The sequence below is a fragment of the Micromys minutus genome, assembly GCF_963924665.1.
Source record: "Micromys minutus genome assembly, chromosome: 20".
Lineage (NCBI taxonomy): Eukaryota > Metazoa > Chordata > Mammalia > Rodentia > Muridae > Micromys > Micromys minutus.
Window position 1 is genome coordinate 39214186 of NC_137955.1, and position 11233 is coordinate 39225418.

The window sequence follows — 11233 nt, forward strand, 5'->3', positions numbered from 1 at the left end:
TAAGTGACACAGTGGGCAGGGAGAGTGGCTGAACTGAAGACAGGAGCTGTTACAATCATTTCTAAAGAAAACCTCATTTACAAACTGTCATCGATGCATTCTCTCCTTTTCACAGAGGTAAATGGTATGATACCTGTTAGCCATCTATCACTTAATGCAGCAAAAATGAACTGAGGATTGTGTAAAGCTTTTCCTCATCATAGAAGGCTCTCGAGGCTGTTTTATTTTGCTCATATTTGAAAGGAAATGTAGATTTCTTTCTACAGTCACAGTGTAATAGAACTCTCTATAACTGTGTGAGGATAATGAAGACTTTGCTCTCTAAATAGAGACTGGTTAATTGAATGAAAATATAGGAACAATACCCAAACATGGTTATCCTGAGAACCTAATGCATATGTGGTTTCTTTTCGGTAATGAATCCTTTCTTTTCTACCTCAGAGCAAATAAAATATTACATAAACAGAAGAATAAATTTCAGTATGAACATGAAGAACAAAATGCTGCTTAGAAGAATAATAGTAATTACAGTACCATCAGGACGGAGGAAATGGAAGCCGACACTTAAAAACAGCAGGCAGAAAGTTACAATCAGGAACCGTTTAGAAGGAACACCATAATCGGAGCGTTTATCCAGTAGTTTTGGACACTTGCTGCTTGTTTTTCCTCAAGGCTTGGTTATATTTGTGGTTTCAGATTAATTAGAGTAGTATTCTTAAACTAAATGTGTGTTCCACATTTATCATGTAAACTCATACTGTTTTTCATTACTTGCTAATTATCTCCTGTGCATTTGTCATCCTCCTGTAATTAAATTGTAACAAAACCAAAGATACGAAGTTATTCCCATACTTTTAAAACCTCTCTTTCCTGCATATCCAGCATAGATATCCCAGTAGTTCTTGTTAATGTTCCACAGAACATTTTTATGAACAAATACTTCAAGTAACTAGACTATTACAGAATATTAGTTTCATGATACGTCTACCTCTATATCCATCATGAATTTATTGTTTTGAAAAATAATGGGATTACGGTTTAAAATTAATATTTTCCTGATTATATTACCATTTCAGTAACCCAAATTTGAATTTAAAAGTTTCAGTCATTAAAAATAATTACATATACTTAATAGGTGATATATTTTAAATGATGCAATTGTCTTTCCGGTGTCATTATACATTTTATTTTCTTTGTTTTCAATCACTGTTTTTAGTTATATCTGTTTTCAGCACAACACAAGTTAGATAATTGTAATCTAAACATTTATGCAATTAAAACAATGTAAAGGGACACAGGAATTTTGGAGATCTGCAAATATATGTCGCTCACTTTGGTTCATTCTTCACATGAAAAAGCTGTCAGAGCAGAACAGAGGGACATTTCATAAATGACATGTGTAACTAAATTGCTTGAGCAGTGGTTAAATTCATTCTACTTCCAAGTCTATAAAGACGCTCTCATGGTTGTCAAACATTCCCCAAATAGTCATTAAAGCCTCACAATCATCTGTCACAGTAGATCTGAGAATAATTTTGGCAAATTTACATAATTCCAAAATGTTTCAATGTACATTCTACACAAATCATAGAACTTGAAACATATTTTCAGTGATAGTCATTTTATGTAGTTAGACCTCCATGGCAACTCGAAGAACTATCCTGGAATAAACCTTTGAAAACATACTTAGGCTCACCTGTCAAGGCTTATATGACATTTTAAATCATGGAGCATTGTATGCCATTTGCAAATATAACTGGAGTTTATACAGTCATTTCTCAAGTACCCAAAATCCTTAGTTTATTGGTGGGAATTAGGTAACCCTTCATTTCTATGTAAGGAAAGAAGAAGCATTAAGGGGCCATATGTGACTTTTAAGATACTCTTGTGGGATGAAATCATAAGAAATAAATATAGGAAGAGCACACCTGAAAAACAAGATTGTGTAAAGGACACTTAAAGTGTTTTTGATCTTCAGAATTTATTAAACCATCTTCACATGAATTTTTTACTTTAAATCATCTACGATGGTTTTTGGTACAATGAAAAAGCACCGTAATATTGTTCACTTTGTAAGGTATGTGCCTTGTCTAGGGAATAGTCATATTAGGGATGATATCACTTAGACAGCAGGCTTCAATTCCTTGTTTTTTTTTTTGTTTGCTTTTGTTCTTTTATTGAAGCTACTATTATTCTGTGACTTTTTCTTGCTTTTTCTCTCCAAGTAACTAATAAGTTTGAACATATCATATTAGAATATTTAAAACACTTAAATAATAGGTTTTAGCTGACCTGCTTCTCCTTAGGTTTTAAATCTTTTCTTCATAAAACAACCAGATCATTTATTGCTATTTTACAAGCCTGGGGAAACAAAAAAGTCTAAATCTAGTTTTGTAATCGTTTTTGAAACTCTAAATATATGTGCAGAAGAGATTATCTCACCGATAAAAATATTAAAACTAAGCATTTTTCCTTAGGCAAATTAATAACAAAATAATCCCCACTTCAGATTCTTCAGAAATAAAAATTGAAACACTGAATATTGTTTTATTGAAGTAATTCAAAGCCCTTACTGTGTGTAATTTTATATTGAAAGGAAATATTTCCCAAATCAAGCACCTATTTTAATTTATAATTTAAAGAACTAATAAGCATGATCGCTTTTAAAAACTCAAATCCCTATCAATATATTAATATGTTTCTAGTTTTGTTACTGTCAGGCTTGTATCAACTATAAAATCACCAATGGTCAGACTAAATTGTTACTCATATTGTGAAAATTAAAGATTACAGTTAAGAATAATTTGACTTTTGACCATTTAGATATGCAGCAGTTAACTTTATGAGGTTCTTTTGTCGCATAGTGATTATATAAAATAAATACTAAGTTTATTTAAGCTGCTTTTTTGCACAGATCCTTTCTACTCACACAAGTAAGAAAATCTTCTTCACATACTTAAATGTCAACATTTAAAATATAATACGTGCCATAAAAGAAATGAAGCAGGGGTATCATAATTTATATCTATATGTATATACATATTTGAAAAATACAAATTCTTTAATTAAATAGAAAGAGCTGTTTATATAAAATTTTATTCAGAATGGAAAGTTAATAATGATTTTTAATGTCAGTCTTCCAAGTTAGAAAATGCTAGGCATATTTTCTATTGACTACTGCAGATATTGAGTTAATAAAGTTTTTAAGCACTTCTACTGGACATATTGACTAAGGCATTTCAAAGGGAATTTCAGTTTGTGAGTTATATTTAATAGGGAATTAAGTTCTAATATAAATCTTAATTCTTTTATATAATCCAGAGGAATTTAAAAGGTTCTAAAGGTTCCAGTAGATGCTTAATTTAATTGGGTAAACTTTTAAGAGATGTAGGCCAGGTAAGAGTATTTGTCCAATTTAGATTGTTTCATTAGACGCTGGATAAACTAGCATCTGTGCATCTCAGACCTGTGACAATAAACCATCAGAGTTAGCACTCCCACGCATGCATGTGGGGTTAAATACTGAAGGAAGTGGAGAGTGCCCTCCACATTTCGTTCTCCATCATTCACAGGGTACAGTGGTTAGGACATGGTCATGTACCAACACACATTCACACACACAGACACAATACACACAGACACACTCATACACACACACACAGACTTACACACACAATCACACAGAAATACACTCACACACACTAAATTAGTAAATATTAGGTGTTATTTATAACAACATCATATACATATACACATACACATATACATACAGAGAGAGAGAGAGAGAGAGAGAGAGAGAGAGAGAGAGAGAGAGAGAGAGGTGTATGTAGTTAAATTATATGCCTTGATTTTGTGAATTATAGCTATTAGGAATATGCTGGGCCCATGGGAAATCACACTATTAGAAGGTGTGTTCTTTTTGGAGTAGGAGTGACCTTATTGCCGGAAGTGCCACATTGTGAGATTGCGCTTTAAGATCTTATGCTTAAAATCTGCCCATGGCAGAGGAAATCTTCCTTCTTGCTACTTTCAGATGAAGATGTAGAACTTTCAGCTCTTTCAGCCCCATGTCTGCCAGTATGCTGCCTTGTCTTCTACTATGATGACAGTGGGCTAAACCTCTGTAAGTCAGCACAGATAAAATGCTTATCTTTCTATGAGTGGCCTTGATCATGGGATCTCTTCACAGCAATGAAACCCTACTAAAACAACCACTAAGAAATCTGGAAAATGGTAGAAGGTAAGATCTGGAGCACAGGGAGTCCTGGGTAGGGGGTTAAGGAGGTATAAAGGATTATCAACACTGAAGATTTTTAAAAGTGGTAAGATTTAGCAGAATCCTTTAATTTGTCTACCTCTCCCCTGAGGATTCAGTATTTAAAAAAGGTTTGAATTGAATAATAAGAAGAACATCATTGGTCAAGATATTGAAACCTCTATATGTTAGATATTAATTTTCACATTCTTAATACTTTAACGATACAAGTGGGATGTTATGTAATATTGTAATGTTACATATACTAGTATTAATATTGCTAGGTAACAAAAGTATCCCTCAAATAAACTTTTGAGCATTTCAATAAAAAAAATGGTAAAAGATTGGGATGCATTTCTGAATTAAGAATAAGCTGTAACAGATAGAACGCTGTTCCCAAAATAAAGAAGGGTACTATATTTTGGTAGAGTGTGTGATTAATTTGAAGGTAAGACTGAGTAAGAAGTAAATTAAAAGTGTTCACTAGATTTTGCAATTCAAGGCAATTTTTAATTTTAGCCAAGGTTGTTTTCTTTGTAGAATGTTAAGGCAGAATTGATTCAGGAATTAATGAAAGGTAATAAATCAGAGTCGAATGTTTTATCTCTAAGGAAGAATAATATTAGCTAATTCACAGAGCCTTGCAAGAATTACATTGATAACTCCTGTTTTAAAAAATGCCAGATTCATAGTAAATATGTCATTAATTCTTTATTATAATTGTTTTCATAATTCTATAAAGATTTCTATTTAAAACAAAAATAAGACACAAAAGGCATGATTCAATTTTGAAAAAATGACAAAACTGTAGTTTATTGTAGTCTATTGGAATTTTTATGATTTTGTGAATGTTATGTCTAACAAAGATCAAAATTAGCAATATACCTTTTTGGCATACAAGGTGTTTTTTTTTCTTTGTATGGAAACAAGATTGGAAAAAAACTTATAGCTGAAGATGTGTCTCCTGTAAGTGCAGTGATGGGAAGGCTTTTATCTTAGCCAAATAATACCTCAAATATACAGGATTGGCAGACATCCGATAACAAAGGTAAATATATATATTAGTAATTCTTTGTATTTATAGCAGTTAGCACAGATGAGCTAGGATGAGGTATTCTGCATTTTCCTAAGCAAAATGCCAATAATTCTCCACTTCTCTAAGGCATTTACCGCTTCTTCTGAGAGGAGATGCTCTTAACCTCTGTTTATACTTTCCATCATTAGTATAGTACAAAAAAATCAAAAGAATCAATGTTTTGTTTTCTTTGCTCTATGCCACTAAGCGAGGTTAAACGGTTCCTAACCCGAAGAGTGTTATCATCAGGAGAGGTTTCACTTTGTCAATGAAAGGACCTTTTATGTCCTTAAGAGGAGCATGTTTATACACTGAACTCAATCAAGAAATACATATAATTATAAAATAATTGCAATTTCATGATCTCAAGCCTCCCTGCTGTGGAAACTATATGTGAAGCAAACATTTTGGGCCACAAATTTTGTAATTACTATGATATTAAGAGAAGTAAAATTGTTCTAATGCAAAAAGATAAGCATGAAAATAGCCATCGTGAGAAGTTTCAGGAAGATCCATTCCTAATATTGTTCATGCTTTATTATTACGAATGTTATGAGAACACCCTATGTCAAAGCAACATAGTTTATACTCTTCAAAATGCTGTGTTAAAATGTGATGCAGACGCCATGATGCCTGTTCATAAAGGGATCATGTGTGTTATGCCTTGTTATGCCACAAGCTTAAAGATACCAGCATTGCTCATGTGCCATTTGCTGGCGCTGCAGGTGGCCCTGGGTTCGGAAGAGTGGCTGGCAGAGGGGTGCCAGAAGGTGTACCTATTCCCCAAGCTCCTGCTGAACTAGCAGGCCCTGTTCAGGGAGTACGAGGTCCTTCCCAGCAGGTTATGACCCCACAGGGAAGAGGCAAGGTTGCAGCTGCTGCTGTTGCTGCTACTGCTAGCATTTCATGAGCCCCAACCCAGTACCCGCCAGGACTGGAAACTCCATCTCCACCTGTAGGCAGAGCAACCCCACCTATAGGCATTATGGCTCCTCCACCTGGTATGAGACCACCGATGGGTCCACCAATTGGTCTTTCCCCTGCTCAAGGGACACCTATAGGCATGCCCGCTCCAGGAATAAGACCCCCTCCAACAGGAATTAGAGGCCCACCTCCCCCCAAGAATGCATCCACCAAGACCCTAAGATATAGCTGATAAATCTCAGCCCTTCTCTTTCCCTACAATGCTTCTTGTGCAATTGTGTAGGCTACAAGCTTTTTGATCCCTCTTACCTCATTAACTATAGATAAGAAATACATAGAGCAATTGAATAAAAAAGTTGTTTTTTTTTTTTTTTTCAAAACAAGGTTTCTCTGTTTAACACAGTCCCCTAACCAGGCTGGCCTTGAACTCACAGAGATCTGCCTACCTCTACTTCCCAGGCTAAGAGAGATCTGGTATTAAAGCTACGTGCCATCATGCCCAACTAATACAGAAAATTTCTTATGTATTATTATATATGTGTACTATTCGAAAAAGTTGTTAGTAAGAGGACACTGTATCTCCTGATGATGATATTTTTGTTCCCATTTTACCTTCTCCAGAATTGCCATGAGGAAAAGTACATGACATTTTACTTAACTTCTCCCTTATTTTGGGTTTTACAGTTGTTAACAGACCCCATAACCAAGGCATCTCTTATAAGAACCACATTTAATTGGGGTTGGCTTACAGGTTCAGAGGTTCTGTCCATTATCATCAAGGCAGGGGCATGGCAGAATCTAGGCAGGCTTGGTGCAGGAGGAGCCGAGAGTTTTATTTCTTTATCTGAAGGATGCTAGCAGAACACTGACTTCCAGCCCATACCCACAGTGGCACACCCACTCCAACAAGACTACACTTTCTAATAGTGCCACCACTCCCTGGGCCACACGTATACAAAACATCACTGTATCATAATCTTCAGTGACACAAATTTTCTTGAAAACATCATTTTTTTGTTTTTTTTTAACTTAATATTTTATTTGTTTACATTTCAAATGGTAACCCTTTTCCTGGTTTCCCCTCTGGAACCCCTATCTATCCTCCTCCCTCCACTTCTATGAGGGTGCTCCTCGACTCAACCACCCACTCCAGTATCCCTGACCTGGCATGTACTTACTGATAAGTGGATATTTGTCCAAAAGCCCAGAATACCCAAGATACAATTTAGAGATCATATGAAACACAAGAAAAAGGAAAACCAATGTATGGAGGCTACAGTCCTTCTTAGAAGGGGGAAGAAAATACTCATGGAAAGTAGAGGGTGGAAGTAACTTGGAAGGATGAAAGGAGGGACAGGGGGAAGGTGAGGGCAGGATAAGGCATGGTAGAAGACAGGGATGATATTCAGTGTGTCAGGAATGTGAACTAACATGTGTAGCAATGGGACATGGGGAACTGGTGGTAACCACCAGCAAGTCCCAGATGCCAGGAAATCAAGATGCTGCCAGAACCCAATAGGAATGAGATTAGTTGAAATGCCCAACAAAGAGGAGGAAAAACCCGTAGAGAGCATATCCAGAGGTTAGGCAAGCCCAACCCCATCCCCCATTACAGGATTGAAACATCCATTCATATCCAGAATTTTAATCCAGAATGGTTTCTGTCTGTAGGAAAGTGGAGACAAAGTGTGGAGCAGAGACTGAAGGAACTGCCCTACCTGGGGATCCATCCCATATACAGCCACCAAATCCAGACACTATTTTGGATATCAAGAAGTGCTTTCTGGCAAGATATATATATATATATATATATATATATAGATAGATAGATAGATAGATAGATAGATAGATATAGATATAGATATAGATATAGATATAGATATAGATATAGATATAGATATAGATATAGATATAGATATATATAGCTGTTTCCGAGACAAAGCCTGAGGAATACAGAGTCGAATGCTCACACCCAGCCATTGAGTACGGGGACCCCAGTGGAAGAGTTAAAGAAAGGACTGAAAGAGCTGAAGGGGTTTGCATCTCCATAGAAAGAAGAACAATATTAACCAACCGTATCTCCAGAGCTCACAGGGACTAAACCACCAACCAAAGTGGACACAAGGAGGGGTCCATATATCTAGTCACATAAGTAGAAAAGAATGGCCTTGTAGGACATCAGTAGGAGGAGAGGGCCTTGGTCCTGTGAAGGCTCAATGCCCAGTGTAGGGGACCACCATTCCTATCAAATGCTGAATAAAATTGTAGATTAAGGGTTAGTGAGTAAATTGGTGGGTTAGTACCTGCCACTGTGTAACTTCCATGAATGAAGAGATTCAGGAAAATAGAAAAAGAGAAGTACCTCAGAAGTTAAATATGCATGGAGATATCTGAAAACCATGAAGAACTGACAAGGCTATGCAACAGAAGGTAATTTTCCCTCTGCCTTATAGATATAATTGGTAGCTGAAGATACAAATAGAGTGTAGACTAAGAGATCTTGGAACAAACACTGACTCAGACACAAGGAAGCGCACACATCCCTCAAGATTTATACTGGTTTTTCATGTAGCACTAATTCCAAAGGCAGAGTAAGGACCATTGTAGAATTATTGCTCTTTGTGCTGTGAGTTATTTAGTATTATTACCCAGCACAATCTTAAGAGTATGACTAAGACTGAGATAATCTGGTATGTGATAATAAGAAACAACTGAAGTTCAAAGAGCCTTAAAAATGTAGGCCAGAGGGTGTTATGTGGATGTGAAAAGGGATCTAATCAAGGATGACATGAAGAATGAAAACTCTAATTAGTTCAGGTAGCAAAAGTCTCAGGAAATGAAGTGCACATGGGTTTCTCTGAGGTGTATGTAGAAAACCACATGAGACAAATTAACTGAGAATGTTGAACACATGTCAAGGATACCACTAAGACTTGACCATACTTCCTGCCTGGTATAGTTGCTGATGTTAACACTGAGAATATTGGGTCCTGGCTCCTTAGATCATTCAACTTCCTAACACTCATAGCTGTGGGGTATATTATTTTAGATGGAATTTGCAAGCAATAAGAATGGAATGTAGAGATCTATGTACCGCAATTTCCTTACTCTTGTGAAGATATAAGTGAAGATAAGTTTTCTATTATTTCATGCTTTTTAATAAACTCCAGAGATACCCACTGGCTTACATTATAGCAATGATCCAATGTACTGTAGACTCTAGGGCAAGAAACATCCTGCCCAGACAAATGTTGCAATTCTAACCATGACTAGTAGAGAGTCTTTAAATGCAACCAAGGAAAACTGTCTAACATGAACAAATCCACTGAAAGACAGCTGACTCAATGGACTTGAGCTGATGATGTATGTGAATTAGAGTTCAAACAAAATTATCTAAATTCAATTCTTCCTTATCTCATTCCTACATACATAAACATACATACACACACCCTCAAAGAATACAGTACTAGAGATACAAGAAAACACTGACCTTATTCATTGTCATTTCAAAATAAACATCTCCCTCTTTTTGTTTCCTCATTTTCCTAGTTGGATAGTACTTTTCATTTGTTTTAAAATACATCTGTGCAATCATATTTATTCTTTCCTTTTATGCAACATTAAAGAATGTTTTGTTTTATTTGCTACAATTCCATAAGGTAGCCATTTAAAATAATTTTAAAAATTATAGAATGATTCAATATATAATGTAAAACAAAAACTTTAATATAATAATGCTTGTCATCTTGTTACAAACCAGAACCATTTTAGAAGAGAAAGTCTCAAATAAGAAATGTCCTATCAGACTGGCCAGTGGGTAAGCCTATGGACATTTTCTACATCAATGATTGATGTGCATGCAACCAGCATCTTGGGGATTGTGTTTCCCTTGGGCACATGGTCCTGGATGTTATAATTAGGAAAGAAGAGAAAGCTACAGTGAGCAAGCCAATAAGTAATTAAGGATCACTTTGCTTCTGCTTCAGTTCTTGTCCTCTGATAACTACTCTGATTTTCTTCAGTGATGAACTGTGTCTTTAGAATTTCACAATAAAACACACCTTCCCTCCCTTTCTGTTTGTGCTATTTATTCACAAGAGAAACCCTAAGTAAAATTATAATATTTTAATGCATTGCTTTAAAATTTTTCAGTGATAGGTATCAATAAACTATTGAGCTATAATTTATCCCTGCACAAGCTTTTATCATGTTACATGTGAATAATACTTGAAAATATGCTTGGGTATATGTTTGAGTCTATTTCTGTGGACCATATGAGAAGTCATTTAGCATGTAGATATTTCTTGTCAATGAGCTATTCCCATTGATTATTTCTGTCATTGCCTGTGAAGGTGGGTACTACAGAGGATATTGTTGAGATATAAATTGTATCTTTTACAACTGCAAATATAACCATGAGTATTAAGAGTCATAAAGCACTTATTTTCACCATACCAATATGATTGGCTAGAAGCTAATAGCTTTTGATAGCCTTTAACAAAACAAGAAGTATTTATTTGTGTAGCAGTGTTAAAATAAATTTAAGACACAGGTTTTGAAACTCTAGTATTCAAATCTTTCTTCTTGCCAATTTGAAAACAGGTACAACATGCCAAGTTGATAAAACAAAAAGGTGTTTCTCTGAGGATGCTAAGATTTTCTAACTCCTAGTTTCCATATTAGGAAATGAAAATGTTTTCACCCTGAAAAGTTTTTGTGATTTAAATTCAAGTGACTGTAACTGCAAATGCCCTGAAGCAAAGTTAGCTTTGATTCTTAACTTGCCTTGAGAGATCCAGTCAGTTTAAAGAATACAGTATGCATCACAAGAAAAAAAATATTTGAAAATAAAATATGAAAGATAATGTGGCATTTTAAAGAAGACAGATTTACTTTCAAAAATAAAAATTAATTTATAGAGTTTATAGAATGAATATTCTACTTTGACTCTCAATTAATATAGCAGTGTTGAAAGTCTT

The 11233-nt window shown here is 35.2% G+C and overlaps 1 pseudogene across 1 annotated transcript; it reads left to right on the plus strand.

The window, feature by feature from the left end:
- The first annotated feature begins 2027 nt into the window (after positions 1-2027).
- LOC308433783 (small nuclear ribonucleoprotein-associated protein N-like) lies at positions 2028-6475 on the plus strand (annotated as a pseudogene). Its single transcript has 2 exons — positions 2028-2077; positions 5976-6475. The product of its transcript is annotated as a small nuclear ribonucleoprotein-associated protein N-like (transcript).
- Positions 6476-11233: the final 4758 nt, after the last annotated feature.